Genomic DNA, 19,701 nt, shown 5'->3' with positions numbered 1-19,701 from the left:
CTTCCAAAAAAATACACTCAATCTTACGACTCGGAGCGGGTGCAGTCTTTTGCGTGCGCAATCCAAGATAAAGAGGGCAGTAGCGTCGGCAAGGCAGATCGTTTCAAGGATCTCTGTTAAGCGGTGCTGGACGCACTGATTTTTATCATTTCATAAGGGGATGGGGTTAAACTAGCACAGCAGGGGGATGGAAACCTGAGATGTAGTTCCATTGCACAGGAGATGAGAGTAGGAAGGTCATGGACAGGATTTCACGGACAAAGGAATATGCTGACAGACAGAAAGCTGGTTTGACAGTGTGTCTACATTAATACCAGAAGCTTCAGAAATAAGGTATGTGGGCTTGCAGCATGGATGGGTACCTGGGTCTTCGATGTGTTCATTGTTCTTATTTTCTCATTCCCGTATGTCATTACTCAGTTGTATTTTTAATACCATATTCTCTTCTGTTCATTTTTGTTTCGTTGTCATTCTGTTATTCTCTTATCCTAATTATTTTATTCTCTTTTGATTTTTATTCTGCTATGTTTTCTTTTTATTACTCTTACGCTCTTGTTTTCTTATTCCCTGACGTTTATATTCTCTTACGTTCTCATTCACATATAATCCTCTGCTCTTCTTCTCTAATGCTATTGCTCATGTTCATATTCTCTGATGTTGTAATGATTATGCTCACTTATGTTCTTATTCTGTTGTCTTGTTATTTGCTTATGTTCCTTTGTTCCTATTCCCTTATGTTGCTCGTTACTTTTGCTTCTTTTCACATTTGTTATTACGATTTTATTCTCTTATAAAAATGGAATAGTGTAGGATAGATAAAATAAACACTCTTCAACATCCATCATTTGTTCTTATTAAGCTCCTATTCTCTTATGTTCTTATTCGAATATTAACTTATCTTCTGATTTACTTATGTTCTTATGCTCTTCTTCGCTTTTTGATTTCACGTTCCCATGCTCTTATGTTCTTATTCACTTATGTTCTTATTATCTTTTTAGCTTGCGCACTTATTCTCTTCTGGTCTGACTATTTTATGTTCTGTTCTGTTCTCTTTGTTTTCTCGTGTGTGCTATGTTCTTTATCTGTTTTGTACATATGTTCTTTTTTCCCTATATTCTCATTATTTATAATCATATTATCTGATTCTGCTTCGTCTTTTTATTGATATATTCTCACTATCGTCTTTTGTTATTCGCCCATGGTCATATTCTGGATAATTAGGGCTCATTCTGGGACAGGACAGGCATCTAAAAACAGGACTGGACAAAACCTCAACAAGAGGGGTACCAGTATCCGAGTGGTGAAATTTGTTAATGCTTCTCAAGAGAGTTTAAACGAATTCAGGACGGAGATGGGAACCCAAATTGCAGTTCCAGTGTCCAGGAGTCTTAGAGCAGTGTGATCGGAGATTAGGGTTCAAGATCACCAGATTTCACCGGCATGCAGGAAGGTGGTTTGAAATTCTGCGAATAAAGATCACATGTTAGTATTCCGTCCAGCGAAAGATGAACCTTTAAAAGCAGAGTTTAGCCGGCCTTATCAAGTCGAACGGGAATTATGTGATGTTAAGTATTTCATAAGATTGCCAAATAGAGATTGCCAAAAATCTCATAGTGTGTCATGTGAATATGCTCAAAAGGTATTTTGAGAGGCAAGCAAAACAAACGGGGAATATCTTATTGGTTGCAACACAGAATAAATGACCGAGTTTAGATGATTCTGAATGGGCTTTCCTCAAATTAATTTGAACAATGAAGAACCATGATGTTGCGCCGAGCTGCGGAAAGATGCTGAAACCTATCTATCATTCACTATTCCATTTTTATCCATATATTTATCCAATTGCCATTCAAATGCCCTTAAAGTTGGCGAATCTACTATTGTTGCAGGCAGTGCATCACACGCTATAACTACGCTCTGAATAAAGAAACTAACTCTGACCTCTGTCCTATCTCTGTTTACCTTCAATTTAAAGCCCCCTTCATGCGACGGCGTCACCATTCAATGTAAACACCTCTCACTGCCCACCCTATCTAACCCTCTGATTATCTTATATGTCTCAACTAAGTCACCTCTCAACCTTCTTCTCTCTGGGAAAATCAGCCTCAGGTCTCTCAGACTTTCCTCATAAGGTATTCCCTCTATCAGGAAACATCCCAGTAAATCTCCGCTATACCCGTTCCAAAACATCTGCATGCTTCAAATAATTTGTTGACCAGACCTGTACGCAATACTCTAAGTGCGGTCACACCAGAGTTTTGCACAGATGCAGCATGGCCTCGTGGCTCCGAAATTTCATCCCTCTGCCATAAAGCCTAATACACCATTCTTGACAAGCCTATCAACCTGGATGGCGACTTTCAGGGATACATGGATACAGTGATGTATCATCTACACCACCAAGAATCTTACCATTAGCCCAATCCTCTTTTTTCCTTTTGCTCCTACCAAAGTGAATAACCTCACACTTTTCCAAATTAACCTTCATTTGACACCAGTCAGCACAAACTTGCAGCGTGTCTATGTCCCTCTGTAACCTGCAACATCCTTCAGCAATATTCACAACTCTGACGATCTTAGTGTCATACGCCCATATCTGAAAACATCCTTCCACAACTTCATCTAATCATTTATAAAAATGACAAACAGCGCTGGAATTAGAACAGATACTTGCGGTCCACCACCAGTAACAACTCTAGGAGTAACATTTCCTATCAACCACCACCTCCTGCCTTGTTTCAGCGAGATAATGTCTGACCCAAACCATGAAATCACACTCAATCCCACACTTCAGTATTTTGGGGAATAGACTACCGAAGGGAACCTTATCAAATAACTTACTGAAATGCATATACAACACTTTAACCATTTTCTCCTCATCCACCTGCTTGGTGAGTATCTGAAAGAACTCAACGAGATCTGTGAGGCAGGATCGAATTTTAACAAAACCGTGTTGACTGTCCTAATCAATTTATCCATCTATGGAAGATTATATCATCCAATCTTTTATAATTTTTTTTCCAACACGTTATCCACAAGCGAAGTATGGCTTACAGCTTTATAATTATCAGGGTTATCTCTACTGTCCGTCTTGAACAAGCTGACAACAGTTGTTGTCCTCCAGTCATTTGGCGCTATTCATGTGGACAATGACGACATGAAAATCAAAACCAAAGGCTCTGCAATCTCCCGCCTGGCTTCCCACAGCATGCTAGGATAAATCCCATCTGGCCCAGGGGACCTATCTGTTTTCATAGTTTCCCGAACAGTTAACACCTCCTACTTGTAAACTTTAATCCCGTCTAGTCTAATATAGCCTGTATCGCAATATGCTCTTCGAAAAGATTGCCTTTTTCCAGCGTGAATAATGACAAACAATATTCATTCAGTGCTTCCCCTATATCCTCGGACTCCGTGCACAACGTCCCAAAATGATCCTTCATTGGCACTAATCTTTCTCTAGTCATTATTTTATTCCTGATATACCGATATAATATTTTGAAATATCACGAGCATTACATCTATTTGTGTCAGGAAAAGTACTTTTAAAGAAATTAGGCTATAGACATTAGTTTAATTTATCCTTAGAATTTGAGGTTAACACACTTCATTTTGAGGCCAGAGTCAATTTCGAAATATTGTATTAATGATAAGAAAATCTTCCATTCCAGAAATGAAATCTTTTTTCAAACTAGATTTTGGTGAAATATTCTTACGTCTGAGAAACCTGATGATGTGGAGGTCACGTTAAATGATTTTCCTGTCTTGAAGGAATTGCGGGCACATCTGCCCTTGTATGTGCTGTGAAAGATCCATAGTCAGTTAGCTAGCATTACAAGAGTCTGTTTCAGGTATTCTTAAGTAAAACTCTCCTTCGTCTGGAAAAAGAGTGCATTCTCTTGCTGTTTCAGAAACATAGAACATAGAACATAGAAGAATACAGCGCAGTACAGGCCCTTGGGCCCTCGATGTTGCGCCGATCCAAGCCCACCTAAACTACACTAACCCACTATCCTCCATATACCTATCCAATGCCCTCTTAAATGCCCATAAAGAGGGAGAGTCCACCACTGTTACTGGCAGGGCATTCCATGAACTAACGACTCGCTGAGTGAAGAACCTACCCCTAACATCAGTCCTATATCTACCCCCCCTTAATTTAAAGCTATGCCCCCTTGTAATACCCGACTCAATACGCGGGAAAAGGTTCATACTGTCGACCCTATCTAACCCCCTAATCATCTTGTACACCTCAATCAAGTCACCCCTAAACCTTCTTTTCTCTAGTGAAAACAGCCCCAAGTGCCTCAGTCTTTCCTCATACGATTTTCCTTCCATACCAGGCAACATCCTGGTAAACCTCCTCTGCACCCGTTCCAATGCCTCCACATCCTTCCTATAGTATGGCGACCAAAACTGCACACAATATTCCAGATGCGGCCGTACCAGAGTCTTATACAACTGCATCATGACCTCAGGACTCCGGAACTCAATTCCTCTACCAATAAAAGCCAGTACGCCATATGCCTTCCTCACCGCACTATTTACCTGGGTGGCAACTTTCAGAGATCTGTGAACATGGACACCAAGATCCCTCTGCTCATCCACACTACCAAGTATCCGACCGTTAGCCCAGTACCCCATCTTTTTGTTATTCTTCCCAAAGTGAATCACCTCGCACTTAGCTACATTGAATTCCATCTGCCACCTTTCTGCCCAGCTCTGCAGCTTCTCTATATCCTGCTGTAACCTGCCACATGCTTCCTCACTGTCAACAACTCCTCCGACTTTCGTATCATCCGCAAACTTGCTCACCCAACCTTCTAACCCCTCTTCCAGGTCATTTATAAAAATGACAAACAGCAATGGTCCCAAAACAGATCCTTGCGGAACACCGCTAGTGACGGCACTCCATGAAGAAACTTTGCCATCAACTACTACCCTCTGTCTTCTTCCATCCAGCCAATTCCTAATCCAAACCTCCAACTCACCCTCAATGCCATATCTCCGTATTTTCTGCAGTAGCCTACCATGGGGAACCTTATCAAACGCCTTACTAAAATCCATATATACCACATCTACCGCTTTCCCCTCATCAACCTCCTTCGTCACCTTTTCAAAGAATTCAATAAGGTTTGTGAGGCACGACTTGCCCTTCACAAAACCATGCTGACTATCCTTGATCACATTATTCCTATCTAGATGTGCATAAATCCTATCCCTTACAATTCTCTCTAAGACTTTGCCCACAACAGAAGTGAGACTCACCGGCCTATAGTTACTAGGGCTATCCCTACTCCCCTTTTTGAACAAGGGAACCACATTTGCTATCCTCCAGTCTTCTGGGACTACTCCTGTAGACAAAGAGGACATAAAAATCAAGGCCAATGGCTCTGCAATCTCCCCCCTTGCTTCCCAGAGAATCCTAGGATAAATGCCATCAGGCCCAGGGGACTTATCTATTTTCACCTTTTCCAGGATTTCCAACACCTCTTCTCTACATACCTCAAAGCCATCCATTCTACTTATTTGTGCCTCAGTATTCTCATCGACAACAATGCCCTGTTCCTGAGTGAATACTGAAGAAAAGTATTCATTCAGTGTCTCCCCAATCTCTTCCGCCTCCACACGCAACTTCCCCCTACTATCCTTGACTGGACCTATTCCTACCCTAGTCATTCTTTTATTCCTAACATACCTATAGAAAGCCTTAGGGTTTTCCCTAATCCTATCGACTAAGGACCTTTCATGTCCCCTCCTTGCTGCTTTTAGCTCTCTCTTCAGGTCCTTCCTGGCTACCCTATAACTCTCAATCGCCCCAATTGAACCTTCACGTCTCATCTTGAGATAGGCCGCCCTCTTCCATTTAACAAGGGATTCCAATTCCTTATTAAACCACGGCTCCCTCGCACGACCCTTTCCTTCCTGCCTGACAGGTACATAATTATCAAGGACACTCAATAGTTGCCCCTTGAACAAGTTCCACATATCATTTACACTCTTGCCTTGGAGTCTACTTTTCCAAGCCACACATCCTAAGTCATGCCTCACCGCATCATAATTTCCCTTACCCCAGCTATAATTCTTGCCCTGTAGTACACACTTATCCCTCTCCATCACGAGTGTAAAAATCACCGAATTATGGTCACTATCCCCAAAGTGCTCACCTACCTCTAATTCTAACACCTGGCCTGGTTCGTTACCCAGAACCAAATCCAGTATGGCCTCACCTCTTGTTGGCCTGTCTACATATTGTGTCAGGAAACTCTCCTGCACACATTGAACAAACACTGACCCATCTAACGAACTTGAGCTATAGCTTTCCCAATCAATATCAGGAAAGTTAAAGTCCCCCATAACAACCACCCTATTACTGTCACTCATCTCCTGAATCACCTTCCCAATCCTTTCTTCAATGATTCTAGGACTATTAGGAGGCCTGTAAAAGACTCCTAACAGGGTGACCTCACCTTTCCTATTCCTAACCTCAGCCCAAACTACCTCAGATGGCAAGTCCTCATCCATCGTCCTTTCCACCGCTATAATACTATCTTTGACAAGCAATGCCACACCTCCCCCTCTTTTACCCCCACCTCTGACCCTACTAAAACATTTAAATCCCGGAACCTGCAACAGCCAATCCTGTCCCTGTTCTAGCCATGTCTCCGTAATAGCCACAACATCGAAGTCCCAGGTACCAACCAACGCTGCAAGTTCACCTACCTTATTTCGTATACTTCTTGCATTGAAGTATACACACTTCAAGCCACTTCCCTGTTTACAGGCACCCTCCTTGGAAATTGATGCCATGTTCCTCACCTCCCTACACTCCAGGCCCTGCACCCTGAAGCTACAATCTGGGTTCCCATGCCCCTGCCGAGTTAGTTTAAACCCCCCCCAAGAGCACTAGCAAACCTCCCCCCAAGGATACTGGTTCCCCTCAGGTTCAGGTGTAGACCATCCTGTTTATAGAGGTCCCACCGTCCCCAGAAAGAACCCCAGTTATCCAAAAACTGGAACCCCTCCCTCCTGCACCATCCCTGAAGCCACGCATTTAATTGTTCTCTCTCCCTATTCCTCGAATCTCTATCACGTGGCACGGGTAACAAACCAGAGACAACAACTCTGTTTGTTCTAACTCCAAGCTTCCAACCTAGCTCCCTGAAACATGTCGGCATTTCACTCATTGTTCGTATTTCTGGACTTTTTTCAACTTCTTGACTTTTTCAGTTCGTTTAATATTCAAATGTGTCATTTACTCTTAATATTTAACTGTGCCGATTATGGTTGACAACGTAGCAGGCATTTTGGTTTTATTGGTGTATTCCAATGGAACTATTCAGCTCCCTTCAAAATCAGCTGAGATACAGTTTAAGAGCAAGAGTGCCAGACTTGCACGAGATACAAAAATACATGGAGAGGCCAACGCTGAGGAGCAAAAACTATTGACTCAAATGGGATGCACCAAACCAAGCTATGTGTTACCCCTTGTGGACTCGTTTGGGTTCTTTCTTCGTTCCTACCTATCCTAAGTGAATATGTTCATACTTGTAAACTCTCGGGCAAGAGGTGATGGTTAATATTTTACTACAAACTTGGAGCACCTCCAGAAAGCAGTTAGGAAACGACTTTAACCACTCATAACTTGTGAAAAGACAAACGCTGGAAAAAAGATGCCCAGCGCTTCTGAAACCAACTTTTGCCTGCTGGACTTTTATCTGTCTACAACTTGAATTTATAGAATTACTTAGAATACATTGTTAAGACATTGCTAGTAATAGTACATATATTTAATAGATGGATCAATGCAATCACAACGACTGGTAATACTGCTGCAAAAGTGGTGAAAACTCGGGAAAATGTTTGCATACGATAATCAAAAATCTTCGAAGTGTACATTCGCCGGTACATCAAGCCGAATATTTTCCCTACTCTGCCCTACTCTGCAACCTGGAGATTTGTCCTGATTAAGAACTGGATCAGCGAAACTACGAGCAATGTTGGAAAGAAACGTTTCAGATGTTGCTGAACCGTATCAGGTGTTGTAAACGCGCAAGGACAACTCCGTCGGATCCACAGAATAGAGTTCAAAAGAGTTAATGAAGGAACGGATAAGGACTAAAAAAGAATGCATTGCATACATGGTGACATTGATGACTTTGGGTGATTTCCTTTGTGGGGAAGAATGCGTCAATGCTGACAGTACATTGACCCCGTGAGTGCGACCACGATGATCGATACATCATAATGTGTTTTTCACCTGGTCTCTCAAAGATCCCAAATGATGCGGAAAGTAACGGATTATTGGGTATGTGCTCATATTGAGCCCTATGCACAGGGGAGTGGGTGTGTTCCTTTGTGGCCTGCCTCCGTGAGATGGCCAGAGGTAGCCGAATGGCTAATATGCCTGGACTCTTCTGATGATTCCGAAAAAAATGAGGTAGTACGGGAATGGCAGTTGGCAAGGTAAGAAATTACTCTTTTCAGAGATATTGACTAAATTTGTCCACAACGGATCCCACCGACCCATTTTCCTAGTTGTCCTTAATATTGCTGTTAATGACACTATTTGCTTCAGTGAAGGCGAAATCTTCTTCTGTGGCGTACACATGGGGACCAATCGATGCTGCTTCACTATCCCACTGATTGAACCGAACATACATTTGACTAAATTTATTGCTTTCTCATATGTTATACCAACGTCCTCATTGAGACATCACAGCACTTCTGGAATTGCCCTCCTCCCTGGACATGGAGAGATGTATATTCTAGCCGAACCATCTGTAATGACACCTGCCTAGTTAGTGGACTCAAAGACAATTTAGGACGACGCTAGAACATTTCACCAATAATATTGCAAAAACCTGAACTAATATCGATGCCGTCTTTGTTGCAATCAGGACAGTAACCTTTCATAATCGTTTGGCCTTGGCTTTCTGCTAGCTAAGTAGGATGGCACATGTGTCATGATAGAAAAGGAATGCTGTACCTAAATTGCTGACAGATCCTCCAATATCACTGATCTGTCAAAGCACATTCTCCAGAACATCCAGAAACTCAGAGATGGGTTCGGTCGTATTAGAGGACACATCAGGAATATATTACTTCCTTTAATCGCCTATGTTCTGACACTTAAATGCTTTTGGTTACTGAAATCTGGTTGCTATCGTTATCGGGTTGAAGAAAGGACCGGTTGATCATGAAATGATCAAACTGAGAGAATGAAAAACTATTGGGGAAATAATATCTAAAATGCTCTGTTTTAAAATTCTCCATTTTGCAGGATTAATTTGCCTAACAGGTTCAAAGTGACTGCTGCAGTCACAGTGACGGTGACACCATGAATTGCAAGAATGCGGGAGATTCTGCACAACCTTAGAGATGTGTCTGTATACATTGCTTTCCTGTGCTATGATTAAGCTAATCAGTAGAACATTGTTAACTTGTTTGCATTACCTACTTTTCACTGAAGACAACCTAACCTGGCATTGTGTGGAAACTCGAACATGAAAACTGTTGTGCACTTTAGGCTGTAAAAATGCTCTTTTTTGTGAAAAAACAGAACTCTAGCATTGATACATTCAGACATATATGTGACTAATACTCTGGATTATCGACTTTGGATCTCTCACAGGCTTAAAGTGTGTTTTGTTTGTAAATTGTGTGTTGTTCAAGAATTTCTGTGTTAACAGGTAAAGTTAGTGTGGTACATCCATCTGTATCACTGATGGTATCTGGGGCGTCTAAAGAAGAAAGGCATCGTAAATGCATATGAACTTGCACTAGAGCATGCACGCAATGCTTCAGGAAACTAAGGAGAGACGCAGATAAAACATGCATTGAATTAGAAAGTATCAAACAAAGTAATGTTGATAGTTTGGCAATGGGATTAAAAATAGATCCAAGATATGAGGCTCTTAGAGAGACGATAATTTTTGAGGAGTTCAAAAATTCCCGTCCTGAAGAAACGAGAACTCACGTGGATGAATATAGAGTTCAAACCGCAAGATTAGCATCTGAAATGACTGATGATTATGAATTGTTTCATGAGTAAAAGTTTTGCTTCCAACATGAATTTTAATTCGTGAGGATTAGAAATTGAGGAAAAAGAGTAATCCTCAGACTGTAAGGGAAAAGTAGATCTTGGTGAACAACACAAAGATAATTTACTGCAGGATAAAAAGACAATCCATGATTGGGAAATAGAAGTTTAAAAAGGGGTGGTGTTTTCACTGCAATAAAGCAGGCTCCATGAAATCACACCGTTGGTGAGTGAGAAACGCACTGGGAAAACGGAAGGAGGAAAATGAGATAAGTCAGTGAATTGTGTTGGACTGATTAAAAAAAAGCAGAGTGGAAGCTTAAATGCTACAGCGTTAGCACAGTGGTTAGCACTGCTGCCTCACAGCGCCAGAGATCTGGGTTCATTTCCTGCCTCAGGCGACTGACTGTGTGGAGTTTGCACGTTCTCCCTGTGTCTGCGTGGGTTTCCTCCGAGTGCTCCGGTTTCCTCCCATAGTCCAAAGATGTGCAGGTCAGATGATGTGGCCATGCTAAATTGCCTGTAGTGTTAGGTAAGGGATAAATGGGTGGGTTGCACTTCGCCGGTCGGTGTGGACTTGTTGGGCCAATGGGCCTATTTCCAAACTGTAATGTAATCTGTAATCTGCTACACCAGCATGTACAACGGGGTCGGAGGTTGCTTAATGAGGAAGTGCCAGATATTCTTATACCATTCACATGCCAAGGTAAGGGTAACTCGGATAGGCAAAGAACAGCAGGTGTAGAGGTTACAGTTTTAAGAGATATTGGATTATGTCAATCATTGATGTTGATGGAAGAGGAGATATGTAAATCAAAAGGATTAGTGCCAGAAAACAGCTTTAGTTATGTTGAGTTAATGATGGGACAAGCAGTGCACAAATGCATAGAGTGAATTTAGTGTTCAGTGTATAATAGTGAACTAATGGCATGAATACTGGAAGAACGGTTGGCTGCAGGAATACAATTTCTATTTGCTAATGATATAGCTGGGTTGCGGGAAGTATACAATCTACTGCGGTTGAAAAGCCAGTGGAAAATCAGCAACTGAGGTTTTACAAGAAGCAGATCGTGGGACTTTTCTTGACTGTGTGATAATGAGGTCATAAATTCTCCAGTTGTAAAAGGAGGACAAATCAAAGTGTTTAGATAAGAACTGTGAAGTAACATTTTCAGAGACCATATTTGATCAAATGATTCAGACAAAACAGGCACAGGTGGAGGACAGTGTTCCTACTTTTAGCTCAGAAAAATTAACCGAGTCGCAATACAAAAAGAGAAAGTGAAGCAACTGTATCAAAAGCGAATATGAGTGTAGCCCTGATTGTTAAAATCATAAAAATGATTTCTTAATGAGGAAATTGAGACAATCACACATTCAGACAGACGATAAATGGGCAAAAGCTAATCAAGCCATATTATCAGTGGGTGAGAGAAAGTATGTTTTGCGGGTAGAGCAATAATTTGTCGTCGGAGGTCATTTAGGGGTAAAAATAACTCAGGCTAAAATTGAAAAAAAAAACAGCTTTACTGACCTAGACGGCATAAGAATGCAATGGAATTTTGCTGACATGTTATACATTTCAGGTAACTGGACAACTGCTGACAGAAATAAAACCCACACCCTTCATACGAATTCCTGCAATTGAGAAAACTTCGACAATGATCTGAAATGATTACAATGGATTGCTACACGAAAAAAAAGTGGCAAACAGTATCTGGTAACAGTAATAGAGGCGTTCACTGGACTTTTAGAGACTATTCCATTCTGAAATATCATAGTAAAACTGGTTCTAGGAGAAATACTCAAAGACTTCATTCGATATGTATGACCCAGAGATACGATCAGTGAAAGAACATAGAACATAGAACAGTACAGCACAGAACAGGCCCTTCAGCCCACGATGTTGTGCCGACCACTGACCCTAATGTATGCATCCTCAAATTTCTGTGACCATATGCATGTCCAGTTGTCTCTTAAATGTCCCCAATGACCTTGCTTCCACAACTGCTGCTGGCAATGCATTCCATGCTCTCCCAACTCTCTGTGTAAAGAACCCCTCTATACTTTCCTCCAATCAGCTTAAAACTATTACCCCTCGTGTTAGTCATTTCTGCCCTGAGAAATAGTCACTGGCTATCGACTCTATCTATGCCTCTCATTATCTTGTATACCTCAATTCGGTCCCCTCTCCTCCTCCTTTTCTCCAATGAAAGAAGTCCGAGCTCAGTCAAACTCTCTTCATAAGATAAGCCCTCCAGTCCAGGTAGCATCCTGGGAAACCTCCTTTGAAACCTCTCCAAAGCATCCACATCTTTCCTATAATAGGGCGACCAGAACTGGACGCAGTATTCCAAGTGCCGTCGGAACAAAGATTTATAGAGCTGCAACAAGATCTTACGACTCTTAAACTCAACCCCCCTGTTAATGAAAGGCAAAACACCATATGCTTTCTTAACAACCCTGTCCACTTGGGTGGCCAATTTAAGGCATCTATGTACCTGCACACCAAGATCCCTCTGTTCCTCCACACTGCCAAGAATCCTATCCTTAATCCTGTACTCAGCTTTCAAATTCGACCTTCCAAAATTCATCACCTCGCATTTATCCAGGTTGAACTCCATCTGCAACCTCTCAGCCCATCTCTGCATCCTGTCAATGTCCCGCTGCATCCTACAACAGCCCGCTATACTGTCAACGACATCTCCAACCTTTGTGCCGTCTGCAAACTTGCTGACCCATCCTTCAATCCTCTCATCCAAGTCATTAATAGAGCCCTGTGGAACACCACTCACCACAGACTTCCAGGTAGAATATTTTCCTTCTACTACCACTCGCTGTCTTATGTTGGCCAGCCAATTCTGTATCCAGACAGGTATGTTCCCCTGTATCCCATTCCTCCTGACCTTCTGAATGAGCCTGCCATGGGGAACCTGATCAAATGCCTTGCTGAAGTCCTGATACACCACATCCACAGCTCAACTCTCATCAACTTTCTAGTCACATCCTGAACGAAGTCGATAAGGTTTGTGAGGCATGATCTGCCCCTCACAAAGCCGTGTTGACTGCATTTAATCAAACCATGCTCATCCAGATGGTCATAAATCCTACCCCTCAGAATTCTTTCCAACACCTTGCAGACGACAGACGTGAGACTGACTGGTCGATAATTGCCTGGGATTTCCCAATTTCCTTTCTTGAAGAGAGGAATTACATTTGCCTCTCTCCAGTCCTCAGGTACGCCTCCAGTTGAGCGCGAGGATGCAAAGATCTTTGTAAGTGGCGAAGCAATTGCATTTCTCGTTTCCCAAAGCAGCCGAGCACAAATCTGGTCCAGGCCTGGCGACTTGTCAATCTTAATGTTTGACAAAATTTTCAGCACATCAGCTTCCTCTATCTCTATCCATTCCAGCATGCACGCCTGCTCTTCAAAGGTTTCATTGACTACAGAGTTTGTTTCTTTCGTAAAGACAGAAGCAAAAAACTAATTTACGGCTTCCCCTACTTCATCAGACTCCACCCACAAATTCCTTATGCTACCACTGATCGGCCCGACTCTTTCTTTGACCATTCTCTTATTCCTCACATAAGTGTAAAATGCCTTTGTGTTCTCCCTAATCCGTTCTGCCAAGCCTTTCTCGTGCCCAACCGTCAATTATTCCATGAACATTATTCAAGGAATGTATGGATAGTTTACAAATAAATCAATTCAATTGCAGTATATGCAATCCGGATTCGCACACAGTGCCAGAAAGATGACATCCAACTTTAAATATTACGTTACGGGTCACAGTATAGCCTGTCCAGATGATTGGGGTAAAGGAATTGCGTTTGTTCTTTTCGTTGTGAAAGATGAACCACATGATTTGACCAAATTCACTCTATTTGAATTTCTTTTCGCATCAAGTGAGAAGAGCATTGAATTTGATTAAGGAGAAATTGGAGAGTCAGAATTCAAACATCACATTTTGGAACGAGTGACAAAACTTAGAGAACGGTTAAATAGATCCGTTTTTTTGAGTCGACAGCATGTAAACGTATCACAGCATATGACAAAATACGGTCAAAGAGAAAGCAGTCAAGAAACCAGAAGCTCGCAATGTTTCTAACGGAGATAAACTGTTATTGTTGTTTCCAGTGATAAATGAATCTTTAGAACAAAGTGTTAGTGGACATTATCAAGTAGAAATTAGATTGAGAAATGGGAACTACTTGATAAGGTCTCTAGAGGGAAATAAATCACACAGAGTGCGTCATGTGAATATACTCAAAAGGTATTTTGGTAGAGAAGGAAAGTTAAAGGAGAGTTTTACTGGTTGCAACATGAAGTGAATAGCAAAGTTCACAGAATTCGAAAAAGGACATTCCTCAAGTTAAATTGGACAATGATGAACTTGTCAAAACCTGAGGCAAAAGATTGAGCTACAGTCCAGATGAAATTCAAAATGAACTGAAAAAAAATTAGCTATTGCATGGGGAGACATGTGACAATACACTGGAAAGTACTCGTCTAAATGTGCGTGATTTAGATGTCCTAAACGCTGTTCCACTTAACTAACACCCTTATTGACTCAACTCTCGAAGGTTGCACACGATACGCAAGTCAGCATGTCCAATACATTTAACCAGCACATCTTTGGATTGTGGGAGGAAACTGGAGCAGCCAAATGAAACCCGTACAGACACAGGGCGTATGTGCAAATTCCACGCAGACTATCGCCAGAACCTGAAATGGAACCTGGGTCGCTGGCCATGTAAGGCAAAAGTGCTAAACACTGACCCACCATGCAGCCCCTCTTATTGGGGAGTTTCACATGCCATCAACGTAGAAAGTAATGCTATGCTTCTGGAAGTGAGTGCTCTTCATCAGAAATTCCGGCTGAACGTTAGCCCTGTGGCTGCTCCAATCACTGAATTACCAAAAAGATTAGCAGGACGCTTCAGTGGATGGCCGGGTTAATTCCTGATCCAAAATTATGTACCTAATTAGGCAAAGCCAGTCAAGGTGGCTATCAATCCGAGTGTTGTTGGTTTCATTAGATTCCCAACAGTGTGGAAAGAGGCCCTTCGGTCCAACAAATACACACCGACCCTCCAAGGAGTCACCCATCCAGATCCATTTCCCTCTGACTAACGACCTAACCCATGGGCAAATTCGCATGGTCAATTCACCTGACCTGCACATCTTTCGACTGTGGGATGAAACCGGAGCACACAGAGGACACCCACGCAGACAGGGGAAACAATATGCAAACTCCACAAAGACAGTCGCCTGAGACTGGAATCGAACCTGGGACCCTGTTGCTGATTTTCTGCAGTGCTAACCACTGAGGTGTTGCACTCTTCCAAGAAGAGAATAGGAAGAAAGCAAGAGTATATTTCCACTGGAAATTGAAAATTCATCAAAAGAAATATTCGCCTATTGAGAAGTAGACTGTATACTTGGTGTTGGTGTTACAAGATTTCAACATTTATTTGCCAGTCATGTGTCTGAGACAGTCATATAAACTGTTCACAAACCGTTACATATTTCAGAGAAATTTAAGAACAAGTATTCCACACTGTTGAGATGGAGCCTATTATCACAGCCATTCGATTTGAAAACTGCATATGCTGCAGGGCGAGAAAACATGATTGTTGATTCATTGTCGCGATTATGGGGGGAAACGGAGGAGCTTGATAGAAGGAGTAATCAGACTGAAATAATATGTAGTCGTTCATATTTGCATGTTTACAGTCAATGTAAAATATATGTACTGCAATGTACCAAAATGTTAAGAGTAAGTAGTTTTAAAATGAAGAGACGATGCTTCTCCTTTAACTAGTTTATTTTATCTTGCTTTGTTTTCAAGAAGGTCCTTAAGTGCAGACATGGGGCAATGTCTGGGTACAGCTGCTTTCGTATTACAGGTGATTAGCCAGTGTCTCCCAGTTCAAGCTTTTTCTCGGTTGTATTTTAAACAGGAGAAAGTGAGGACTGCAGTTGCTGGAGATCAGAGCTGAAAATGTGTTGCTGGAAAAGCGCAGCAGGTCAGGCAGCATCCAGGGAACAGGAGAATCGACGTTTCGGGCATAAGCCCTGAAGAAGGGCTTATGCCCGAAACGTCGATTCTCCTGTTCCCTGGATGCTGCCTGACCTGCTGCGCTTTTCCAGCAACACATTTTCAGCTCTGTATTTTAAACAGGCCGTCAAAAGCTGTAAGTGACAGAGAAACAGCTACAGTGGTTAAAAAATGTTTCTGTCGGAAATTTTTCTTTGAAATCACTGCTGCCTGTAAGAACTTGTGTTTGAATGTAGTTTTTGCCAAAGTGTGTGTTTGTGGGCTATTGCGGGGAACAGAACCTTCCTTATACTGCTGTATTGAGTCGGTTAGATATTCAGATCCGAAATTCTATTTTCATGTGTTCGTTTTCATCCGTGATGTCTAACTAAGTTCTGTTTTGCTTCATTGCAGAATGCCTTTGTCATATGCGCAAGATCCACTCAAATCTCGCTGCATTTCGCATCCCTCTTCTGTGCAAATACAGGTGCAGAGTACCTATTTAGGATCTTGTCCACATCATCTGTCTCCAAACACATGTTCCCTCCTTTGTTCTTGATTTTCTTCCATGTTGTCCTCTTGTTTCAAATGTACAGATAGAATGCCTTGTATTTCTCGTGTCACAGCATTTCCATGGCCCCTTCTTATTGCCCAATGCACCAGCTTGAGTTCTTTCCTGCTTTCTACATTTCCCAATGTGCACTATCCGAATTTACCCTTTCAAATCTTACAAATGCTTCTTTTATCTTTTGACTAAATTCACAATTCCCTCGATATCCAGAGGTCCCTTAATTTGCCAACCTTTTTCGCTACTCCTGACTTGTCTTGACCTTTGATCAGCAGCTCTTAAAACAACTCGCACAAGTCAAATGTGAACATGTCTCCTAATAGCTCCTCTCCAGTACCCCCAACTAACACGTGTAAAATACTGGCATAATTTGTCCAAACCAATTTTCGATCTTACAACAAGGTCCTGATCTATCCTTCTTCATAGCTATCTTTAAAACTGAGAAGTTGTGGTCAATGTTTCCAAATGGCTCTCCCAGTGAAAGGCCAGTCACTTGGACAGGCTCTTTCGCAAGTACAAGTTCCAATATGACTCCTTCTCTCATAGGGCTGACTGCATCATGTTTCGAGACACCATTTTGCATGCAGCTAACGAATTGTACCCCACCTAACTCTCTTGCTCTGAGGGAGCCCAAGTGAATATTGAGGAAGTTTAAGTCACCCACGATGACAAAACTCTTGTTATTGCCACTTTCCATAATCAGCACATAATTGCCTCATTAATGCCTCGATGACTATTAGAAGGCCTACCATATAATGCAATCAGAGTGATTGCAGCTGTCCTGTTTTTAAGGTCTACCCATACTTCCTCGTTGGTTGAACCATCTCGTATGTCCTCTCTGAGTGCAGATGTAACATTGTCTCTGATTAATAGTCAACTCCTCACATCATAGAGTCTTGGAATCATCGATTCCTACAGCAAGGACACAAGCTCTTAGCTCAAAATGATGCATGCCAATTAAAATGCCCGTTCACGCTAACTCCATTTCCCTTCACTTGGTCCATTTTCATCTCATTATTCCCTGTCCATGTACTGGTCCAAAAGCTTTGTAAAACTTTTAATGTACCCATCTGAAACAGTTCCGTTGGCAGCTCAATCCGTATGTGTACCACCCTCTTTGGAAAAAAAGATTCCCCCGAAAGTTCTCTTTTTTTTCCCCTCTCACCTTAAACTAATGCAGTCTCGTTCTTTATTCCACAACCCTGGGAAAATACACTGAGTACATTCATCCTATCCATGCATATTAGGATCTTATACACCTCGATAATGTCTACCCTCACTCTCCCATTCTAAAGAAAAAAACAGAGCTTAATCAGGCTCTCCCTATAAGTCACACCGTTGAGACTAAGCAACATTATTTTTTTTCTGCACACTTTCCACTTCAATAGGATCCGTCCCATAACATGGTGATCAAAACTAAACACAATGCTCCAAGTGCGGAGTCAACAACGTCCTGTACAAGTGCAACATAACTTCTCAACGTCTATCCTCTTTGCCCAGACTCATGAATGGAAAACTGTGGATCTGGAAAGGCACAGCAAGCCAATCAGCATCCCTGAAGCAGAAAAGTTGATGTTTTCAGTATAAGCTCTTCATTAGGAATTCCTCTTGACGGCTTTATGCCACAAAACGTCGACTTCCTGGCTCCTTCGATGTTGCCTCAGCAGCTTTGCTTTTCCATGGGTTCACTTTCGACTCCGACTCTTCAGCATCTGCTTTACTTACTTTCTCTTGTGAATGCCAATGTGCCAAATGTCTTCTTCATTGACCTGTCTACATTTGACTCCGCTTTCAGAGAACTGTGAAACTGAACTCCAACTGAACTCTGCCTCACTACAATTCTTAAGGTCCTACCACTCATCATGAAACTTGAATGAACTCTCCAAAATATAAGACCTCACACTCACCGATACTGAAGTCAATTTGCCATTTCTCGGCCCACTTCCACAGCTGTTCAAGGTCCTGCTGCAAGTTTGATAACCTTCCTCACTGCCCACATTACTACCTATTTCAATTTCATCAAAGTTGCTAATCATGTCACATACTTCCTCGTCTAAAACATTGACATGTTTATTGAGCAGTAATGGCCCCAACACAAAACGTTGATGCACTACATAAGTCACTGGCCTCCAATACGCCAAGAATTCTTCCATTATTACCCTTTGGTTCCTACACGTACCTTGTACCTTTACATCCAAATCATTTTCATAAATGACGGAAAGCAGGGGAGCAAATCACCAATCCTTGTGGCACACTGCTGGTTACTGTCCTCCAGTCAGTAAATTAACTCTATCACCCTTTGGATTATGAGTCTGAAAGCGCTGCTCCTCGTCTGAGTGTTTGCAGCCTTGGAATGGAGTCCTTGAACAGTACTTACAGTTTGGGAAGCTGTTGCATTGTTTCAGGACTTGGTGAAAAAAAAAAGATCTGTAAACAACGGCATTTTAAAAATAAAGAAGGGAGGCAAAGTGAGTGACCATGTGGTACGTGAATCAAACGAAGAAACAAATCTGCAAAGCGGTCTGACCTACAAGTGAACCGTCACAACTGACTGCCTTAGCTGCTTGGTTTCAAGTATTTCTGGAGATTGGAGTTCGTCTGAGCAAAAAAAAAAATGGCATGTTTTAAATTGGGCATTTGTTTTAGTAGGACCGGTCGATTTACTGTTGGCGTGCAGCCCACTTCAAGCTGGTAATATACACAGTTTGAGGGCTTCGGATTTTTTTGCCAATTGAAATAATAGGAGTCTGAATGTTTGAGAACAAGCTGCCATAGATTCACGACTTAAAGTTTCGCCTTCAATAGCTATCAGGCTTGTGAAAGCGGTAAATCTCTCTTCCTGTCTCTGGCTGCACTAATTGTGACGTTTGATGTGTCGGATCACCTTTATCGGGATCTTAAACAAACAGGACGCCACATTTCGCTGCTGGATACAAGCACAATTCGTTACAAAGAGGACTTACACACAAAGCGAGAGGAGTGACCGTGTCCTTCACGAAGTTGGATACCAATCATGCATACCGGGCATTACAATTAGCTAAGAATTCGAA

Source organism: Chiloscyllium plagiosum, unplaced genomic scaffold (assembly GCF_037043375.1).
Source record: "Chiloscyllium plagiosum isolate Xiang-an unplaced genomic scaffold, Cpla_swu_hap1 HiC_scaffold_37, whole genome shotgun sequence".
NCBI classification, from domain to species: Eukaryota; Metazoa; Chordata; class Chondrichthyes; order Orectolobiformes; family Hemiscylliidae; genus Chiloscyllium; species Chiloscyllium plagiosum.
This window is presented reverse-complemented; position numbering follows the sequence as displayed.